We start from the raw sequence: 24021 nt of genomic DNA, 5'->3' as shown, positions 1-24021 counted from the left end.
TTTAGAGAATTCCAACCACAATCACATAGAGCCGGAGGATTATTCAACATTTGGGGAACCAAAGACTAGATTGAAATGAAAGTCAACAAAGTGGTTTAGAAGATGAAGATTAGTGTTAAAGCTTATGTTTTTGTTTAATTAACAAACCACTATATGTTTTATATAATGTTGTATGTTTAATAAATTTTTAATGAATGGTGTTTATTATTGATCTAATATTTCTTTTATTTCTTGTATATTGAATTACAGGCTTTTCGTATCTGTTAATTAAGATCACAAAGTTCACACACTCTAAGTTATGAATAGAGACTCGAGTTGTGGAATTTGAAAAATGAGCAATTTGAGGAGTTGCTAATTCAACCATCATTGAATTACTATGAACGATATTTTCAAAGAGGACCTGTTCAAACAAATTGCGGTCTAGGATGGAGAAACATTTGGTCTCGACTAAATGAAGATAATGCTGCTTGTCTACAGTTGCTACGGATGTCACTTGATGCGTTCACAACATTGTGTCATATTCTACAAACCAATTATGGATTACAATAACCATTGAATGTAAGCATCAAAGAGAGTGTTGCTATATTTCTCCGGATATGTAGGCACAATGAAGTTCAACGAGATGTTGGATTACGGTTTGGACGAAATCAAGAAACAGTGAAGAGAAAGTTTTTTGAAGTTCTGACAGCTACTGAATTACTTGCTTGTGATTATATCAAAACTCCAACAACACAAGAATGACATAGGATTCCTGAACGGCTGTAGTTGGATGACTGATATGGGCGATATTTTACTGGATTTGTTGGAGCTACGGATGGGATTCATGCATGCGTTAATGTGAAACCCGCATTGCAAGGAATGTATTGGAATCAACATGATATAACATCTTTTAACATCATGGCAATATGTGATCTAAATATGTTATTCACATATGTTTGGAATGGAGCACCTGGATCATGTCATGATACAACAGTTCTTGTGATGGCACAAAAAAAATGATCCTGAATTTCCAATGCCTCCGGCAGACAAGTACTATGTTGTAGATTCTGGATATCCATATATAAAAGGATTTTTGACCCTGTACAGATCTTTACGAAACAGGATAGTAAGTTATCATATGTCACAATTTAACACTAATCATCCTCCGAGGAATAAACATGAATTGTTTAATAGATGGCATGCTTCTTTGCGGTCTGTTATTGAGAGGACATTTGGTGTTTGGAAGAAAAAGTGGAGGATTCTTTCTAAGTTCCCTAGATATATTATTGAAGTGCAAAAATAGTGGTAATTGCTACAATGGGACTACAAAATTTTATTAGAATTTCAAATTTTCCAGATGAAGATTTCACTAAAAGAATGGGACACACTAAGAATAGCTACACAGACAATGCAACGAATCAAGATGAAATGGAAGCAGCAGAGGTAGAAGATGAAGATGTAATGGCAAACATCAGAGAATATATTGCATATAAACTATGGCAAGATAAAAATACTGTATAGTAGAAGTTTCAGTCATTTTCATGTGTTATTTTATATTTATTTTATTTATAATATTTCATATATAACATATACAAAACATAATTATATTTATCTTTTAATAAATCAAAGTTCGATATAATTACATCTGTCCTGAAAATATGTACATAATATTCTTATAATTAATGAAACAATCATTTTTATTTTTAGTACGAAATTGTATATTTGATATATATTAAAATAATTTTTAGTTTTAAAAAGAGAATTAATTTTTATTAATATTCTTTAATCTATTTTTTTTTAACTTAAAATATTAACTTTCAATATTTTGTAATTATTTTTACTACTGAAACCGCTTTTCTATCATTTCACCATTCAACATAGATTTTGAATTGTTTGATCCACACTTTTTTTACTTGATCCGCCTAATACGCTTGATCCACAATTGATCTGCATGAACCGCTTGATCTGCCTGATCCGCACCGCTTGATCCGCTTGCACCATTCGAAACCATAAAGTTCTAATACATCTAACATAATATTATTTATTTTATTTACAAGTATTATGGATTAGAGATAGAATACTCAAAAACCAATGGAAAACGTAAAGCACAAAACCATAAAGATTACGAGACCTTAAAACAAAAGACAAAGATGGTTTCATGTATGGAGGTATTAACGACGGAATACTTCGATTCGTGTATCACAAGACTTAGGCTGTGAGACCAAGTCCAGCAAGGGTTTTTAATGGATTTCTATAGAGCATTTCTAAGATGAAATGGGCCCAAATGAAAGAAAAACACAACAATCCGTTTAGGATCGTTCCCAAAAATGGGGTTTTTGAGATCCAATAGAAATCCTGACGTGGCAAATTTTGATTGGGTAAACAAGTTGACAAAAAAAAAAAAATATAGAAAACGCGTTTAATTTTTCTTCTTCTTCTCTCTCTTTTCTTCGTGTTTGCCGACGGAGAGACCAAAATCAATTCACTTCGTCGACGTTAATCTAGTGATTTGTTCATGAAATCAGCAACAAAAATATCACCTTAACGACTGTTTCAACCACCGGGATGATTATCGAAGATCCAAATCGGAGACAAATCAAAATTGATTCTTTGAACCAAATTGAAATCGAGGATCCAAATCGGAGACGAACTTGGTGACAATCGGAGACGAAACGGTAAGATTCCTCTCTGTTTCCTTTTGCATGTTAGTATTAGGGTTAGATTCTGTCGAAATTAGGTTGAGTTAATTTGGGATTTGATGGTTATTAAAATTAGGGTTATTGTTTGTAAACAATTTTAGGGTTCTTGTAAACGCAATTAGGGTTATGATTTTTGATCTTTGATATGATATGATCTTTGATATGATACGATTTTAGAGATACAATGTATTTTTGATCTTTGATATGATATGAATTTGATTATGATTTTCCTATAAATTTGATTATGATTTTGAAACGAATTTGATATGAATTTGATTAGGATTTTTGATCCTTTGGTAGATCGATATAATAATGTTTTTGTTTAAATTTTTTGACTTTGATCATGATACTTCTTTATCTCTCTATTTTGTGTGAGGTTGACGATTCTCAACAAAGGTGGTTGTTTCTTGATTGGATATAATGCAAGGTACAAAGGTGACAACAACAATGAGATCGAATGCAAGGTAATTTATCAATTTGTATTTATTTATGTGATCAATATGCTTTACTGTTATTTACTGTGATAAATGTTTGTTGGTTGATATAAATAGAAGTGTCATAGTTAGATAAACGTCAAATGCTTTTGTAGGTAAACATCAAATGCTAGTTCTTGTAGCATTTAAAACTGTAAAACCGTGATGATTGCTTGGTAATTGAAGTTAAGTTAATAGTATTTAGTGTGGGATTGATTGTGAGTTGTCTAACTTCACCATAATTTACCTTTAAAACACAGCACCAGAACCTTTAATTTTTAAAACACACAACCACAAACAAAGATATGGATTCAACGAATTCATATCATCATACTTCAAGCTTTATAAACCTTTTGAACAGTCAAGATGACAGTCACAATCTCTCACCAAATCCATATGAATGCTTGGAACTTGGATCAACAAATGTCCCTGTGTTTAGCACTGAGTGGTCTGATGATGATCCAAGTGAAGATGAAGCACTAATTGCTGGGAAGAAAGGGAAGAAAGCCAAGAAACCAAGGAGGAATTGGTCATCAATTGAAGATATTGTTCTCATATGTGGGTGGCTGAACACTTCCAAGGATCCGATGGTGGGCAATGAGCAAAAGGGGGCAGCGTTCTGAAGTCCAAAGCTCAAAGGTGTGGAGAAAAGAGGCCACATATGTTGTAAACACATGTGATCAAAAGTGAATGACACCGTGAACAAGTTTGTAGGGAGCTACTTGACCGCAAGCAAACAACAAACTAGTGGTCAGAATGATGATTTTGTGGTGTCTTTGGCACATCAGATCTTCTCGAAAGATTATGGCTGCAAGTTTACTTGTGAGCATGCTTGGAGGGAGCTTAGATATGATCAAAAGTGGATTGCTCAGTCTACTCATGGGAAAGCAAAGAGAAGAAAATGTGAAGCTGACTCTGACTCTGTTGGCGTTGAAGACAAGGAAGCTCGTCCCATTAGTGTTAAAGCTGCCAAAGCCGCCAAGCAAAGTCCGGTTGAAGGTGAAGAAACCAATGCTTTGAAGGAGATACAAAGTATCTGGGAGATAAAAGATAAAGATCACGCAGCGAAAGAGAAGCTAATCATTATTAAAGAGAAGAAAAATAGGACTAAGTTGCTTGAGCGTCTGTTAGGGAAAACAAAACCTCTATCTATTATAGAGATTGATCTTAAGAAAAAGTTAATCAATGAGTTGTTGGCTTGAGTTTAAGTTTTATGTTAAGTGTTTGTTTCTAGTTTATGTTTGTCTAAGTGTCTGTTTTAAGTTTGTTTTTATGTTTAGTGTCTGTTTTAAGTCTATGTTTTATGTTTAAGTGTATGACTATGTACTTTCATGTTTCAGTTTATGAGTAGTTTCAATTTCAGTTATGTTTTAATGTTTTTAGTTGTTTCAGTTTTAGTTTCAGTATTAATGTTTCACTTTATGAGTAGTTTCAGTTTAAGTTTCAGTTATGTTAACAGAACATGAGTTGTAGCAGTTTCAGTTTCAGTAATTATGTTTCAGTTTATGCGTAGTTTCAGTTTCAATTATGTTGACAGAACATGAGTTGTAGTAGTTTTAGTTTCAGAAATCATGTTTCAGTTTATGAGTAGTTTTAGTTTCAATTATGTTTTAATGTTTTTGTTCAGTTTATGTTTGTCTTATTTTTCAATGTTTGTGTTCAGTTTAAGTTATAGTTATGATTGATCTTTTTATTACATTTTGTAGGACTTGGAAACGACCACAAGTGCCGACATCATGTACTTTAGTTTGTCACAAAGGAGGGTTCTTTAGTACCGACATCAAGTACTTTAGTTTGTCACCACAAACTTGATTGTTCTTTTCATTTGTACCATTCATTATTGTTGACAGAACACTATTCTTTTATTTTGTATGAATGAATGTACACCGCATAATAAGAATCCGAACACCACTCCTTTATTGTTCTAGATATAATTCGTTCAACACAACTCTTTCTACACAATTCTATCATACTTCAATATTTCCATCAACTCTCTTTATCACAATAATAAACACTCTTTTCTATCTAATCATCTTTATCCCCTCTCTCTCTTTCTATAATTTTGCTAAAATGGCAGGTTCTTCTTCAAACTATAATCTCGATGACATGTTCGATGATAAGTTTGATCAATGTTTTGATCAAGCAGTTGAGAGTTATGGTAATTGTCAAAAAGTCAAGCCAAGGAAAAAAAAAGCATATATCAAAAGAAATCGTGAAAAAGGTCACATCCAATTAGTGAACGACTATTTTACAGAAAATGCAACATATCCTCCCCATATATTCCGACACCGGTTTAGAATGAACAAGCCGTTGTTCATGCGTATAGTTGAGAGATTCTCCAATGAAGTCCCATACTTTAAACAAAGAAGAGATGCTACCGGAAGACTTGATTTCTCGGCACTACAGAAGTCTACAGCAGCAATTCGTATGCTCGCATATGGTATTGCAGCTGATGCGGTTGATGAATACCTCCGAATTGGTGAAAGCACGTTGCTGGTATGTTTGGAACATTTTGCAGAAGGAATCATAAATTTTTTTGGGGATGACTATCTAAGAATACCCACACGAGATGATCTTATACGACTACTCCATATTGGAGAGCAACATGGATTTCCCGGGATCATAGGAAGCATCGACTGTATGCATTAGGAGTGGAAAAATTCTCCCACCGCTTGGAAAGGACAATATACACGTGGATCAGGAAAACCAACAATCGTTTTATAGGTTGTTGCTTCCCAAGATCTCTGGATATGGCACGCGATTTTTGGACCTCCAGGTACCTTAAATGATATCAATGTTCTTGATCGCTCACCAGTTTTTGATGATATATTACAAGGTCGAGCTTCGAAAGTGAAATACGTAGTCAACGGGAAAGACTATAATTTGGCTTACTACCTCACAGATGGAATTTATCCTAAATGGGCTACATTTATCCAATCAATTTCAAATCCACAAGGTGATAAAGCTTCTTTATTTGTTACAACTCAAAAAGCTTGTCGTAAAGATGTTGAGCGTGCTTTCGGAGTTTTTCAAGCTCGGTTTTCCATTGTCAAACATCCAGCTCTTTTTCATGATAAGGTGAAAATTGGAAATATTATGCGAGCATGTATAATACTTCACAATATGATAGTAGAGGATGAACGAGATGGGTACACTCAGTGTGATGTATCTGAATTTGTACATCCTGAATTTGCTAGCTCTTCACAAGTGGATTTCACGTATGCTACATATATGCCTTCAAATCTCGGTAATATGATGGCCACTAGAGCCTGAGTTCGTGATCGGATTAAACATGAAGTATTAAAAGCTGATTTAGTTGAACATGTATGACAACATTATTACCAGAATCAATCTTAAAATGTAATCGTTATTTTTTTCGCTTTTTAATATGTTTTTTTTCTTCTCTTTCTATATCATGTATGTTTAAAATTTTATAGTTCCTAATAATAATCATATTTGCTCAAATAAAAATATTAACAAATTTTCTTTTTTAAATTTTCTTTTTTTGTTTTAGAAACCCACTTAAGGATTCCACCAATGGACCATAAAATTTTCTAAAACTCTAAACAATTTCTAAATTACAAAACTATCCAAATTTATTAATAAAAAATAAATAGAAACCTTACTTAGAAATTAATCACTATGGTTGCTTTGAATGGCAATAATAAAGCGGTGCGGTTTTCAAAACTTTCTTAAAAAATGCTTTCAAATCACCAATCACAGTTTTTTTTTCTTTTTTTTTTTGCATTTTTTATAATAAGAAGATGAATTACGTGCACGATTTTCTATACCTCACAAAAGTGAAATCCACTTTTAATTTTCTATCCGTATGCAAACAATTATGGTCCAAAGAAAATACTTTATACTCTCTGGTTTTTTTTACAACAAAAGTATTATATTTACTTAATATTTTAAGAATAAAATAAAATAAAATATATATAAATATATATATATATATATATATATATATATATAAATATATTAAAGTAGGTTATCTGTATGTTGGTACACTTATATGTTTTTTTTGTTTTTTTTTAGGTTGGTGCATCTATTTATAAATAAATATTATGTATATAATAATTTAGTAAAACTAATATGTGGTGAAATTAGTCAACTCATGTAACGCTATGTATGTTACAAAATTAAATTTATATTTTTATCAATTTTTGTATTAGCGGTTTATAAATATCTGTTATTGTTTATTTATTAATACAAAAAATAAATAATTATTAATATATATATAATCTATAATCCGCACCGCAAGTAGTTTGTTTCATCAATCAAACATTATTCTATACTGCTTATTTTGTACAAACCGCACTTGTCTCCCAATTTCTTCCGCACGTACCACAGTTAAACCGAACCGCACTGTAATAACGCTTTCCCCGCAAAATAAAAACTGTGGTTACCATTCGGACCCTTAGCTTTGATATTTCAAATATGAAGGACAAGTTAAACCAACTTGCAAAAGTTATGCAAAAACAAACAAGGTACAAAGTCATCAATTTATGAAAATAATATGTATTTATTTGATATTTATGAATTTATTTTGATCCAAATATTTTGTTTTTACAAAAATAGAAAAGCAATTTGAAGACTTTTTACGATAAAGTAAAATCAGATTCTTCTGTCGAGATATTGAACATGACACCGACCAAAGAGAACAAACACACCCAAAGAAAGAAGGATACCGTTGATATGCAAATAGAAAATTATGGTTTGTTATTAGATATTGGTGAAGGGATGGGAAGAACCATAAAGGTTGTGAACTCAGATCAATATGATCCATTTGCTCTAGTAGATGAAAGCACTGCTAACTGACTTGACTGATGGTTAAAGATAGACATGTATATACTTTCGCAAAAAAATATTCTTTTTTTGCATTAATAGCCATTAAACCCATGTATAATTGATTGCTGAAATAGAATTGTCAATTTGGGCACCATAAAAGTAGACAAGCAATTTTTCGTGAAGCTTATTGATCCACAAACTTGGTTAAGTGAAGATGTAAGTAAATTGTATTTTTTATTAATAATAAAACATTTTCTTTACATAAACTAACTTACATATTTTCTGTGGTAGCATATCGATGTTGGCATGTCATTGCTTAGAAACAATTAGGAAAAGTCTCATGTCCATTTCACACTAAACGTGGCGTTTCTTGATGTTCCATTTATTGTGCACATATCCAGGAGCTATGAAAAGTTTTTGGAAAATCCAAAAAAAATTGATTGGAGCTCTGGATTAATCGACTATTACAACGGTGTTTTGCCAAAATGTAATAGGACCAACAAAAGAATGGGAGTGGATGTTGATGAAGTCTTCTTGGTGTTAAACATCAAACATGTTCATTGGATTGCTTTGGATATATCGATTCTTCACTGACACATTGATGTATACAATAATATTACTTCGATTGCTAGCGATGAAGAGATTAAAGAGTTTGTGTACGCACTTTTGGATCCATATCTTATCAAAGCTTTTGTTTCTTCTGCTGAACAAGATGACTTAAATGATGCTGGTTACAAAATCAGAAGATGTGGAGAAATATCACAAAACAAAATATCGGGTGATTGTAGAGTTTATACTTTGAAATATATAGAGTGACTTGCATTAGACGTAGATATGAAGATTGGGGTATGTGATGCAAACATCAAGGATATTCGAAAAAAGTTGGCAACCGATATGTTCATGGAAGGTAACCATTGGACGGATCTCTAGTTGATTTTCTTTTGTTTTGAATTTGGTTTTGAGGTTTAATTTTCTTTTTATGATCTTCTATTAAGCAGCTTTCTTTACTTATGATATGTTACGTTACAATACACGTTACTCTAATACTTTATGATATTGTTCTTTGTTATACGTAGATAATAGAGAAAAGAAAGATACCTTCTTATTACAAAAATAATAATATTTTTTGTGGAAGTTGTTAGCTTTATTCCACTTCACTAGTTGCTGCTGTTAACATATCTTTAATGTTATGAGTGCCACGGATCAATAGCAGGATATATTTTGAAATTGGTATTTTGTATAATCGTGAATGCAAGCTGCATAATCTGCACGGTTCCCAAATTCAATTGTTTATGGTTTTGGATATAAACAAAAACAAAACAGAGCTCAAAAGTATAAAATATTCAACCACCGAGCTCTAATTAAGCGTCCTAACCGTATCCTAATCAATCTAACCACAGTCTCGTATCAACAGTATGATAACCATTTTATCAAATTTACAATTCAACTGATAAAACTCTTTGTAACAAATTATGTCCAATCTTTAATACATGAACAACAATGGGGATCAATCATTATTGGGAATATATATCTACAATTATTCAAATATCTATGTGAGACAAACTCTTTCTAGCCTTCCAAAACATATGTTCATAGGAGAAGCTATCCAAAAAGTAAGAATTTATATTGTTTCAAAATTGAAATTCTAGTCTGGAAAACAAAGTATCTAGTTACTATAAACAAGCTAATCACAAGTAATAGCACGAAGAAAATCACATTAACATGACCTACCATTGCTTTATGCTTCCCAAGAAGGACATCTTCATGAATATAAGTCTTCGTTGTTCAATGTTTTAATCACATCAGCCTTGTTTAATTCCCCTATAACCAGCAGTCTCCTAAAACACTGCAAATGGCTTTTTGGAGAAGAGTATATAGAGGGTCAAAAATCTCAGTAACTTTGTCAACTCCATGCTAATCTCTGGTCCTTTTAAATCTATACAATTACTTCCAGGATAAACACTAGTAGATGGAAAGTTTCCCTGAAATAAAAAGAAAAACGCAAGAATCAACTAGACCCATCACACACACCAAATTAACAAAAAAAAACTATTATTGATGAGCTAAATTCTCAAAAGAAAAACAAAAAATAAACCCCAACAAGCAAAGAAGAATCCAGATTCAAATACAAAATGCCAGTTTTTCAAATAAAAACGTCATAAACTCAAAAGAAAACAAAAACCAAAGTCACATGTTGCACGATTATGTCCCAAATGATGACATTGTGAGCAAGCTTGTTGTTTTCGTGCCTTTTTCTTCGTCATGCGTTCTCCAAAACCTTGATATCTTCTTTTTTAGGTCTTCCTAGTCTTTTGTTGGACCTCTAGATGAAGACAAGTCTGACCAATAACATCAGAAGGTATCTTGCTCAAATCTGAAAGTTCATCTATACGCTTTATACTCTCAGGATATGCAACATACATGTGAGACTTTGTATAGTAATGATGCACTAATAACCCATCATCTATGTCTTGACTCATTACAGCCTTAGCAACATGCTTGCGAGGGATCTTCTCAATATCAAACACATGACACGTACAAGTCATCCGTTGTAAATCAACCACAAAATTTTGTGACCCATCAGTTACTTGGAACTCATGCAGATTTATAGGTTGCACCTCAAAATTATATGACACATCACACCTTTTATAGAGCTCTTTTTCAATTCTAGGGGTGAGAGATGTACAAAATTTTGCAACGCTTTCTCGACGATAAAAAAACTATTGTGTATGTGTATTCCTTATTACCTCAAGCAATGATAGAATGGGTAGCTCACGAGGTTTTTTTAACACATTATTTAGTGATTCTGCTGAATTACTTTTAGTAGTGTCATATTTGTCTCCGGAAAAATAAGCACGTGACCACAGTCGAACATTTGCTTCTACCAAATATACGCCCAACTTGTAATTTTCACGCCGTATCTCACCAAAAATCCCGTCAAATTCATTTGAAGTGTATGCTTTTGATGTTGTCTGTACGAGTTTAGCAATCTTACTTCCTCCCGACTTAGTGATGACATTCTTTTTGAGATGATAAGTGCATATTCCTCGATGAGCCATTGGATACACGTTTGAAATGGCTTTTTGAATTGATGATTGTTTGTCTGATATCATTACTAATCTAGGATTATTTGATACAACAAATTTCAACTTGATGAAAAACTGATCCCATGATGCATCATTCAACGAATCTACTATTCCAAATGCAAGAGGATAACTATGAGAGTCGCCATCCTGAGCCGTTGCAATCAGCAAAACGCCACCATATTTTCCTTTCAAGAAAGTCCATCAACTACTACAATTTTCCTCATGAATTCATACCCTTTGGCATAAGTAGCAAATGATAAGATAAAGTACCTAAATCTCTAGTGATTATCAATCTCAAAATATGTTATGGTACCCGGATTAGCCTGTTTAATCTTGGCAATGAATACTTGCATTTGAGCATAGTTTCTTTTTGGAGAACCCAATACCTCATCATGAGCATCTTCTCTATATTTCCATGTCTTCCAGTATTTTGAATCAATACCATATCGTTTCTTCAAAATTGTCAAGATCAAATTTGGTTTCATACTAAGACCGATATTTCTAAAATTATCCAAAATAAGCTTACTCGTTACTTTGGAAGAAGCTTTTGGTGGACCAATGATTCTACCGAGACATGTATGGTTGTCGATATACTTTGTTACCCAGAAATACTCGCATGTCTTCTTCTTTGTACATTGAATCTTCCATTTACAGTTCTTGTCAACACATTTTATAACCAACAACTTGGGCTCTGACTTGTAAATAGTAAATCTGAAATTTCGTTCACATGCAAGCATCCGTATTTTCCAAGACAGGTCTGATTTACTCTTGAACCATTGCTCCTTTTGAATGACATTCTCATCATGCAAGTTAGAAAACTCAACTTCAGTCAGCATTACTATTCTACCTGCCAACATTATTATATGATTTTCCAATCATGTTCTTACCACTTTCTCCAAAAAACCACAGAAATCTCACAAAAATTTAAACTTTGATCTTGATGCTCTTGGTTTAGAATTCTTTACAGAGATGTAAAGACGAACATGCATCGATCTGCAAATTCCAAAGGAACTATCCAATTGCCTATCATTATTCACAAAGACTGGAAGAATATCTTTCAGCATGTTTTTCATCATCGGTTCAGGCAACGCATAGCTAAGTTCTACCTCATGAATCAACTTATCTATACCAAAATCTTCGCTAACCATCTGAAAAATATCATCAAACTTCAAACCATCCCTAATGTTGAATTTTATTCACCTTGAATTTCCATGAGTCCTTGTTCACCAACAATTCTCCAAAAACACTAGTTATATGCAACATTTTCTTTCCCTAAAAAAACAAACATATAGCCATCTCATATAAGGTTGGAATGCTCTTGTTGCCTCCTCACTCCATGCAAATCCATTTTTCTTCAGAAGTTCAGTGACATACCAAGAAGCATAACCAACAAAAATAACAAGAACCATAAACAACATGGATTTTCGATAGTTTTTTTTTTTAATCCCAAATACATAACTAACAACATAATAATCCTTATCCATCACATGTTTATGATGGCCACACTTGAAAATATAACATGTTTCCCTAAAAACATACCAAAAAGAATCCTTCAACTTACCCGAGAACATGTAGAAACATACAGAAAGCCACACATGTGTTCACCAAAAAAATCACAAACACATGTTATCTTGCAAAAAAGGTTCACCCTTTCAGAACCACACTTGCAAAGATGCATAACTACCGATTTTATGTTATAACATCCCAAAAACTATCTCTGCTCTAATCCAAAAGACACACATTTATTAAGGCATTATGTCAAACCTAACCAAAACCATACGCAACCAAAATAAGGTTCTCTTTAACATCTCCGTACAAATCTTGGCTGGCTCCTACAGTAGCAATAGAAAACAAGAAAATAAACGAGTAGTAAATGTACATTCTTCATATGATACCAGAAAATAATAAAATTGAGCTAAAGAGAGAAAGATAAAGAACCCGTAGGAAATGGGAAAACAAAGAAAATAGAAACCCAGCCAAAAACAGGAACAAGTACCGCTTAAACGTTAAATATGATGCCCATATGTCCTCCACCTCTTCTTCATTCTTTTGTGGCTTAGCTTTGGTGTTTTTTACCATCGGCGGAATCAGCCTTCTGAAGTTACAGGAACCAAAGGCAAAACAGATATCAGAAACAACTTCATAAGTTTTTAATCTAGAAACTGATTAAATGTTGGAGATGTGGTAGGAAAATATTTCAGTTGCAGCCTCGGAGAAAACATCATAGGCATCTTCGGAGAAGGCTTTTCATGCTCAACCATCTTCAGGTATTCTTCTACCTCCTTGTTTAACTCATCCTTCATATGCCTTCTCTCGGTTTCTGACCTGTACAGAGAATATTTTACATAGGCCAAGGTTGGAGTAAAAGCAAGCAAGAAGGGTTACTTCTCCTAAACTCTAGGAGTGGCCTGTGGTAAACATATCATCAATAAAGAGGAGAGAGCGAATAATTCACTAAGCCAAGATTGTCCTAAATTGAAAATTCACACCAATAGTATTAATGTATGTTTCTTTATATAATTTTAAACCTCCTGCCTATATATTGAAACACTGTTTATTAATGTTATATCCATTTTGATTGCTTTGTCTTATTTGAACTTGAAGAAAATTTTTGGCCTGTTGCACTTGCTAAATAGAATAGTATCATCTTCTTACCCTGGATAATCGCCGTCGATCGCCTGAAAAGATTCATAAGTCACCAAAAAAGAGTCGTCGGTCGCTGGGAAAGAGTCCTTGCTCGTCGGAATATCAGGAGGGCTGAAAAAGTCTGATTATACGATTCATCTATTTGAGAGATTTGACTTTTAGGGTTCCACAGAGGCAGCTCAAACTCAGGATTTTTTTTTTGTTTTAAGTTCAAACTCAGGATTTGGAATTCTAGAGATCTAAATCTGATAAACCACATAGCAGATTAGACCAACAACCAAGAAGATAATAAAATAGTATATGGAACTCATCTTCTCGAGAGATTTGGGAGAACAAGAGAATTAGGGAAGAATCTAGGATTTTTAAGCTATTTTGATTTAATAATTAATTAATATAGTATTTATTTAATTGTTTAAATTTTTTCATAAAACTTAATTGACAGAGAATTTTAGTAATAAATTTTGTTGTGTTAGAAAATTAAAAGTAAAACATTTTGATAATATATCTTTAGCGAAAAGAACCGATTACTAATGAATCTAACAATCCAACTTTAACGAGAGAGCATTAGTTACTTACCTAGAGCCTCAAAATCATTTCTAACACTCCAACTTTAACAAGATATGTTTTTTTGTTTTCAATTATTTTTTCTTATAATAAATGTGAGAAGATGTCTCTTCACACCATGACCAATAGTAAACCATATATATATTTACATTTTTAAGTAAATTTTAAAAATAACCTTTTGTCTGTACCCAAGAAATTACTTACAAAAAGGGCGGGAATTAGAGACACACTTATATCCAAGCCTTAGTTTTCTCTTCACTTTTTTTTGGTGCAACCCAATTTTCTCTTCACTTTTATACTCTTCACAACCCACTTTTTTGCAACCCAGGACGTAGTTCTTCCTCCCAAAAATTAGTCACTAATGTCCTGTAAAAAATGAATACAATCTTGTTTGCACTCTTTTGTAGTTTTAGTTGTTTTCTTGTGTAGAGTCATATGAAACAACGAGGCCAATTCCAGCGAGGATTTGCTACCAAAGAGATCGTTGGCGACCTTGACTTCACTACCTCTGGCGGCGACCTCTTCTCCTACCTCTTCTCTGGGACCCCGTCTCCACAAGTACACAATAGATCTCTATTAGGCCTGAATTTTAACATTACGCTTCTCATAATCTGGTAGCTCAGGTTTCATCGCTAGCAAAAGAAACAATGATGGAATAAATACTTGATTTAGCAAATATTAGCATTGGATGCCTAATTACCACTCATTAACTGAGGTAAATATAACACCCGTCCCGCCATATAGGCCAAAACGGCATGTTATTCATCTGATCTTGCCAAAATGTTTTCTTTAAAATTCACATACGAACAAAACATTGCACATAACTCCTCACGCTTACTAACCTGAGGAAAAAAAGGAAAAAAAGGGTGAATAAAGAATACTTAGTGAGGGGAATCTACTCTGCCCACTGAAACATAGAACACTTTCTAAAGCTATACAATGATCATCATAATATATAAACGTAGACACACGCAATCAACCTAACATGTTTTAACTTCTAACAACACATTCATAAAAATTATCTTATATATATTAATATAAACATACACATCGTTAGGTCCAGTCATCCTCGTGATGACTAGAAGCTCATGAGTGGAGGCTGGCCCTCGTGGCTGAGACACTCCCATCCCGGGCTCGTCAGCTTTTCTTGACCAGGTGTTAAACTGTCGGTCCATCACTGTCCACATCACTAGGGAGACCACGGCCCATAGCTCGATTCTCCCACTCATACATTCATCATACATACATACTCATAATCATACTTAACATACACATACTTATAATATCATACATAACATCACATTATCAAACATCATACTGAACAATCATAAAGTCATATCATCATGTAATCTTATCCTATACAATCAGATCTAAGCCTACATATCATGCGTCAAGAAGCATAACAAAAGAAAATGATACCATGCTTCGCAAATACCACCCTCACCTTAGCCTAGTTGAAGATGAAGACTCCTTTCCTTTCACTTAGGCAATCTTTATTGCAACCACATGCTCATAAGCTCTAACTTAGTTCTCCTTCAACCAAGACCTGAATCCAGAAGTCATGAAAGCTCCTACAAAGCTTCAGCTCAAGCCAAGTTCATTTGCACCATCAAACTATAAAACTTTGATACGATTTACTCTCTATAAATCTGTCTCGAAAACATATGCATAAGTCAAAGACTAACCGTTATAAACGTAATCCCACCGTTAGATAGGTAGCCAGTAGTATCATGAATAAGTCCACGAAGTTTCATCCCGATCGGACTTCACATAAATCTCCCACGTTCTTCTAAATGTGCTGCATCAGAACTGATATCTAGGTTTCTACAACTTGAGATGATTTTGGGCAAACTTTCAAGGTCAAATACGGATGGATCTTAAATCCGATGGACAAGCTGTCAGCTACTCTGAGTTCCTTGAAGCAAGAGCTTTGCATAGACGTCTTGATTGTGATCTAATTATTTCTACTTCATCGGGAAAACGTGATAACACTGTATTTTACTCATTTTAGGCATGTATTTATCATCATTTAACTTAGTGATCACTCATTGTATCATATCATTTTGCATCACATTTAGCTCATTTTGCATACTTAGGCAATTAGGATCATCTTGCATTCATATTGAATTTTTTGGTGTGTTTTTAGGTGTAGAAGGAGCTTACAAGGAAATCTACTCGACCCTCTACTCTATCAAACCAGGAGGGAAGCAGCAGAGCCATCTACTCGACCAGTTTACTCGATCCAGGCAGCCACAGAGGAGGCAACAGATTCTACTCGACCCCCTACTCGATCATATACTCGACCAGTTTACTGGATCAAAGGCAACCTACTCTACAAGACTTGTTGATCATTCAAAGCGTCTTCTGATCCTCCTCATTCCCCACTCAACCAGACATATGAGCATAAGAATAGGAGAGAAAGAAGCGACTACTCGACCAATTTATCACTTGGAGCATGGAGGCAAAGGCGCAGACTTTACAGCACCCTCTTTACTCTATCTCGAAGATTGAGCATTCATCCAAACCGCCTCAAGTCTCTTGTCTTCTAGTGAATCTAGGGTTTTCAACATTTTAGTATAAATAGGTCACTTTGGGATTTGTCCAAAGGACCAAGCTTTTATCTCTTAGTTTTTCTTTGTGTTCTTGAATCTTAAAACCTTAATTACTCTTAATCTATTTTGTTTTGCATTTAGTTCTTTGAGCAAAGTTGTTTATCTTGTTTAGATCTACATTTTGATATGATTTCAGTAATTTCTGGGTTGGTGTTCTTCATTATGTTGCATGAGTAGTGATTAGGGCTCTTGAGGATGGATTAGATTAGGGAAATCTCTAGGTTAGTCAGGTGGTTAAGATTAGGCTAGATCCCTTCTGGATTCGTTGGCCCCTATGCGGTTTTCGCTGGCTAATGTGGGAATTCGACCATAGGTATCCAGCGTCCTAAAGACGTTCAAATGGATGCCTGATCTACGAATTTCAGAGATTTGTAGACTATTGCCCAAGAGATTAGATGTTTAGACTGCTTATTGACTTTGGTAGATTGTTGCTTAAACCCTGCTCTGCTATGTTTCATCAACGAGAGTTGAGATTCGAAAGTGGTAGAGTTATGGGGGTCTCTGTCACGAAAGTGGATTGACCCGGTTTTTGAATCTATCGTTTACGGTACCTGCCTTTCGCCTTTTAGCCACCTGATGAACCTTAGAGTTGCCCTTATCAATGAATCCATCCTTAGGACTTCTATTCTTCTTAGATTTATTTGTATTCATCCCCTGATTGCACTTTTATTTACCTGTTATTTTATTCACCTGTTGATTGCATTTTAGTTCTTAAATTTGTCACATGTTGGTTCTACTCGACCCAATGATCTTGACCTAGGATTGTTACTAGAAACCAACCATCATTATAATCTGGCTTGACTTAGTTGCTTCTGTACACATCTTGATTGCTAGCAATAACAGTGGACTGGATTGACACCCCCTATAACTGCATCGACATGTTAATGTTTAAGGGAAATTGAACTGAACACACCACACTTCAACACATAAGTAGGCCTAAAAACCTACTTATCAATTTGGCGTCGTTGCCAATTCATTGTTGCATTGTTACATTCAAGATATCAGAAAAAATTAAGATCAAGTTCTTTTACATTTATCAAGTTACTAACTCATCTTTTCATCTGCTTGTTTTTGTGGTACATGTACTAATCTTTGTGCATGCAAACTCGATCCAAAGGTTTTGCACACCTATTACCTTTCAAAGACAGAATTGACAGAATAGCTCGTGAGTTACAAGAAACCAAAGCAAAGGTAGCCTGTGATCAGCAAAGACCAGCTGCTATGGATCAATAGAACAGACAAGTTGATGTTCAAGACCCACCTATAGTTGATCAACCAAGAAACATTGGTGCTGGTGATGCCCCAAGGAATCATCACCAAAAACAAGGGATAGTGCTACCACCAGTTCAGAACAACAACTTTGAGATCAAGAGTGGTCTCATCTTCATGATCCAAGGAAACACATTTCATGGTTTGCCTATGGAGGATCCCTTGGACCATCTTGACAGCTTTGATAGGCTCTGTGGCCTTACCAAGATCAATGGTGTCACTGAAGATATGTTTAAGCTCAGACTATTTCCCTTCTCTTTAGGAGACAAGGCACGCTACTGGGAGAAGACTCTGCCCCTAAACTCCATAAATTTATGGGATGATTGTAAGAAAAATTTTCTTGCCAAGTTCTTCTCTATTGCTCGAACAGCTAGATTGAGGAATGAGATCTCCAGGTTCACACAAAAAACAATAGAACTTTCTGTGAAGCCTGGGAGAGGTTCAAAAGCTACACCACTCAGTGCCCTAATCACGGTTTTAAGAAAGCTTCATTATTGAGCACACTCTACAGAGGAGCTTTACCAAAGATCAGAATGCTGCTCGACACTGCCTCAAATGGAAACTTCCTGAACAAAGATGTAGTAGAAGGATGGGAGTTAGCCGAAAATCTAGCACAATCTGATGGGTGCTACAATGAAGACTATGATCGCTTCGTGTGAGGAACTAGAGGCAGTGAGGATAGACAGAGCAAAGATATCAAGGCCCTGAATGAAAAGCTAGAAAAGCTTCTGCTTGCTCAGTGGAAGCAGATACACTACATCACTGATGAAGAGCACTTCCAAATGCAAGAAGGGGGGAATGATCAAACTGAAGAGCTTTACTATATTCAGAACAAGGGAGGGTTCAACAAGGGCTACAACAACTACAAACCCAACCCGAACCTCTCCTACAGAAGCACTAATGTAGCTAACCCCCAAGATCAAGTGTATCCACCACAACAGAATCAGTCTAAACCATTTGTTTAATATAACCAAGGTTCTGTCCCTAAGCAGCAGTTCAATGGACGATACCAACAGCAGAATCCACTAACAGGATTCACTCAACAACCACAACAAGCCCCAGCAGTACAAGATCCTGAAGTTAAGCAACCTATTCAACAAATCATTCAAGGACAAGCTATTGGAGCTATGACATTTGACAAGAAATAGCTAAATTACACAACAAGATAGATTGTTCTTACAACGATCTAAATGTCAAGTTTGAAGCTCTAAATTCCAAAGTCAAGTATGTGGAGAGTCAATTGGCATCAACCTCTGCTCTGAAGCATCCTCAACAACTTCTAGGGAAAGCAGTTTAGAATCCTAAGGACTATGTTACTATTAATGCTAACAACATCCAGCAAGAAGATGAGTCTCGACCAAATCATCAGCCCCACAATACTAAGGACAGCATGGTTTAAGAAGGGGGGGGGGATTTAACTCAAATTGTTGCACCTGCCATCCAGCAATTCATCTGGACTATAGAGCACACACCTTTGCTGAATACTCACCATTCTGAAAAAAAATTCAAAATTGAAAAACTCAAGAAGGATCAGAATCAAGAGATGATTAGTACTGCCATCACCCAAGAAACTTACAAGAAGAAAGTTATCCAAGAAAAGCTTGATGATCCTGGTTCATTCCCTCTGCCATGCTCCCTAGGACCATTGACATTCAATAGGTGCCTGTGTGATTTGGGAGCATCTGTTAGCCTTATGCCTCTCTCTACAGCTAAAAGGCTAAGGATCATGGAATACAAGTTCTGCAACCTAGTTTTACTCTTAGCTGATGGTTCTGTTGCACACCCCCATGGTCTAATAGAAAATCTGTCTGTCAAGATTGGAAATGTTGAGATACCTACAGATTTTGTGGTATCGGACATAGATGAAAAATGAAAGGATCCTCTGATCCTAGATAGACCATTCTTTGCTTCAGCTGGAGCAGTCATAGATGTCAGGAATGTAAAGATTAATCTGAACCTTGAAAAATGCATGAAGATGAAATTTAACATCAGCGATGCTTCAGGAAAACCAACAGGAGAAGGGCAGAATTGCGAAGTGCATGACATGAATGTTGATGAAGAAACAGAAGCTGGAATCCCACCAAGATTCAACTATACTTCTCAACTCAGCAAGCTGAAGAGAACTTTTGACCACAAGAAGAAAACCTTAAAAGGGTTAGCTTAGACTGAAGATCCTACAGAAGATGACTGGTATGAGATGAGAAAAAAAAATAAATGTCAAAGTAGAGTCATAGAGGGGTTATCTTCAAGAGTGATGAAGCTGAAAGATCAACTTTGGGATTTTGAAAAAAGAGTTAATAAGTATTCAATGAGTATTTATCCAGAGAAGATGGAAATTGCACTAGCTATCCAAGAGGACAATGATTTTACAACAGAATGGTTTGCACCAGAAGATCAGAAAGGAGTTCATTCAGAGGAAGGAAGCTTAGAGGATGAGTTGTTCTCCTGAAGTGCCTAAACAGCCCATCAACCCCTCTACTGAAGAAGAACACTTGATTTTTGATTCTGTTGCTGGAGAACTTTTGGAACTCAGGATAGAGTACAAAGCTCAGGAGGATACCATTGGGAAGTTAACTAATAAGATGGAAGAGTTAAACAGCACCATTCTGGACCTTCAAGAAATGATTAAAGGCTACCCCAGTTTTGAAATTGAGAATTGGTCAAAGGAACGTGGTTCACAAGAAGAAGACTACTCTGCTGATCAAAAGGAAGCTTATTTTGAAGAAAAATCAAATGAGTACTCATCCTACCATATGTCAAGGGAGGATGTAGAGTATGATTCAGGCACTAAGATTCAACCACTGAAGATGAGGACTTCTCAGTTCCTCCCTTCAACCTTTTTTCTGACTAAGCTTTGTAAGAGTCAAGCTTAGTGACTTAAAATAAGCTCACTTGCGAGGAAGTCTTATGTCTATCCATGTATATAACTTTATATTTTCCTTGTTATTTTTAATGTTTTTGTTTTACGTGTTTCAGGTTTATTTCATTGACCATGAAGAAGTCAACGGTCGAGTAAACTCAAACCAAGTCAAGTGGTGATCTCCACCGTTGATCGAGTAACATTAGGTGGAGTGTCTTGAGTCGTGCGATTGAATGACGAAATAAGAGAAGCCTCATCACCATTTGATCGAGTAAATTCATGAGGTTTATTCAAGTCCGTTTGATCAAGCATTTTAAAGAATGGAGCAACCTCCACCATCTGATCAAGTATTACGCACTTCAAGGGATACTCGATCAATTACTCGAGCGGGAATGATTCGACGACCAAGGAGTGAGGTCGAGTGGCCCACATGTTCCCCTTCACTTCATTACTCGGTGGACAAACCAATTACCCATGCTCCTCACTATTTCCAATTGACTTTCCTATCCATCCAAAAGAGAGAACCAAAGACCATCCTCCTCCACCCATTGAAAACGCCAAACCATCCTTGAAACTCTCTCTTTCATCATCTCATTTTCGCGAATTCTCCATCTTTCACAAAGCTTCAAAAGTTTCATTCCAAACTCTCCCTATCACCTCTCAAGAATCCGTTCTCACATTCACCATACTTCACCAAAGTTACTCGATCATTCCCAATCCCATCCTCAAATTTTCAACCGGTTTTTAAGCTCAAATTCCATCACCAAAAACCGAATCCTTTCCAAATTGATACCTTTTGGAGAGTTGTTTTTGATTGTCTTATTGAAGCTCACCACCAATCTCCATGGATTCAAGAAGAAAGAGTTCATCTCGGGCTAGAAGATTTTGTTGATAACGAAGAAGTTGAGGCGTTTGACATGAGTGGCATGACTGAACACCAAATTCACCAAGCTCGCTGTGCTCAAAGATCAAGCTTGATTCAAGGGAGAAGTTCAAGTCGCTCAGCCATGCAAAGAGAAGAAGTAGCTAGGGGCAAGAGGGTTGTTAAGGCTGAGGAAGAACACCATGAAGAGGCAGTCTTTGAAGAAGCGGTTTCTGAGGAAGAGGTTGAGATCATCGAGGATGATACACTAGCCCCTGTTGGGAGAAGAAACCGGCCAAGGAGGAAGAGAGAGTCAACCCCAAGCGAGTACTATCAATACTTGAAGGAGTTGAAGTTTGAGGGAACTAGATACCCTCATAAGAAAAAGATGCAAGAGCTTGGTATTTGTGGAGATATGCAATACTTGATGGAATTGGCCAATCTTGCAATGTTCATGAGCTGCCAATGTGGGGGATTTAAAGAGGAGAGCTGCCAACTCCTTGCAACCCTCAAAGTTCACTTTTGTGTTGATGATTTAGAGAAAGAAGAAAGAGGAGGTCTTGGTTACATAACTTTCAAGGTTAGGGGTGTCGAGTATACTCTTGATATTAGCCACTTTGATACCATTTTTGGGTTTCCAAGTGGAAAACGAATCCGCCAAGACTATGACCAAGACGAGCTACACTCTCTTTGGACAACAATCGCCGGTCCAAAACCCTACTCGCCCGCCAAGAGCAAGACTTCTTCAATTCGAAGTCCAGTGATTAGATACCCCCACCGATGCATCGCCAACACCCTTTTCCAAAGAAGACCTGATTTGTTGATGAAGGAGAGCTATGCATGATTGATCAAGCTTTGGTCTTCATTCTGAGAGAGACCAAGGATGGGAGGAAGATGGCGGGTGATAAAGGAGACACTTCGTAGACTGTCGTTCTTTTGGATCACCTATTGAGCTATAGAGAGTATGCTGCAACCATCCATCGCTCGGGGATTCGCGGAAGTCTTTGTGTTGGTGGTCTCTTAACGCCAATCCTAGGAGCTGCAGGGATACAATTCCGAACCGCTGACGTGTTCCTCAAGTTCCTCGACCTCGATTATCTCAAGGGGAAGGATATTCTTGACAAGATAACTCCGGCGGATCACTACCTCTTCAAGTTCAACCATCCGGAGCTTGGACCTTCTTTGTTACCCCTACCTTGCGAGAACCAAACTTCTATTAAGACAAGGCGTAACATCAACTTCATGTCATCTCCCTCTGCCCTGAACATCGACATCGGAAGAGCTAGAGAAGATGAACCAGAGTATACTCAAGCTGAGTATGAGCAACAAGAGTATTATCATGTTGAGTTTGAGCAACAAGTCGAATTCGAGCAACATAGCGAACAACCGGAGCAAGAGACCAACGAATTCGAGCAAGCTCACTATGAAGAAGATGCTGATCAAGGAGGAGATGAGATAGCTGAAGTTCACAAGAAGCTCAGTGTGCTTGAAGAGCTTGGGAACCTTCACAACAAAACAATGAAAGGTTTCAAAAAGAAGATAAGAACCATGAAGAAGTCGCTGAAGAGTATGGCTGCTCAAATCAAAGACTTCCAGAGCAAGCCAAGGCCACCGTCTCCCACCCCCGAAGTAAGAATAAGCGGGTCCACAAGTTCTATTGCAAGAAGGGCTGAAAGGATCGATCAACCCAGAGCTTCATCAACCGAGTTGAGAGAGCCAAGGAGTAGGCAGAGAAGAGCATCCACACGCTCGACCAACTATTCGACTGGACAGAACGAGCAAAACCCACCCGCCTCAACATCAGTCTCTGCTTATACTCAAGAGAGTATGGACGATTACCTCTCCGTCTATTTCACCTGATTACTGATGTAACACCACCACCACCACCACCATTGTATATACCATAGCTTTTTATTTTTCTTTGTGTGTTTTGTGTTTTGGTCTTGAATTCTTTCTCAGATTTTTATTACACAAGGAACTGTGTAATTTAAGTTTGGGGGAGGGTTCAAGACATGTTTGACATTATGTTCTCTTTTCTTATTTCAAATTTTGCATAATCTAAAACATAGAACAAACCATAAAAATTTGAAAATTTTTCAGAAAATGATTTCACAAAAATAGAGTGTCATTTAGATTGCATTTCATTTTAGGATTGTATATAGAGTGTTTGCTTTTAGGAT

At 35.9% G+C, this 24021-nt stretch overlaps 5 pseudogenes across 5 annotated transcripts; 4 read left to right on the top strand and 1 right to left on the bottom strand.

Annotated features, from left to right (window-relative positions):
• Nucleotides 1-273: 273 nt before the first annotated feature.
• AT5G28712 lies at nt 274-1547 on the top strand (annotated as a pseudogene; the record flags this gene model as incomplete). Its single annotated transcript has 1 exon — nt 274-1547.
• A 1909-nt stretch (nt 1548-3456) lies between these two features.
• AT5G28710 lies at nt 3457-4353 on the top strand (annotated as a pseudogene; the record flags this gene model as incomplete). Its single annotated transcript has 1 exon — nt 3457-4353.
• Nucleotides 4354-5221: 868 nt separating this feature from the next.
• On the top strand, nt 5222-6424 carry AT5G28700 (annotated as a pseudogene; the record flags this gene model as incomplete). The annotated part of the gene is made up of 1 exon: nt 5222-6424.
• A 3726-nt stretch (nt 6425-10150) lies between these two features.
• AT5G28698 lies at nt 10151-11950 on the bottom strand (annotated as a pseudogene; the record flags this gene model as incomplete). The annotated part of the gene is made up of 1 exon: nt 10151-11950.
• A 5998-nt stretch (nt 11951-17948) lies between these two features.
• Nucleotides 17949-23891, top strand: AT5G28696 (annotated as a pseudogene; the record flags this gene model as incomplete). Its single annotated transcript has 1 exon — nt 17949-23891.
• Nucleotides 23892-24021: the final 130 nt, after the last annotated feature.

The sequence above is a fragment of the Arabidopsis thaliana genome, chromosome 5 (assembly GCF_000001735.4).
Source record: "Arabidopsis thaliana chromosome 5, partial sequence".
In the NCBI taxonomy this organism is placed as follows: Eukaryota; Viridiplantae; Streptophyta; class Magnoliopsida; order Brassicales; family Brassicaceae; genus Arabidopsis; species Arabidopsis thaliana.
This window is presented reverse-complemented; position numbering and strand designations above follow the sequence as displayed.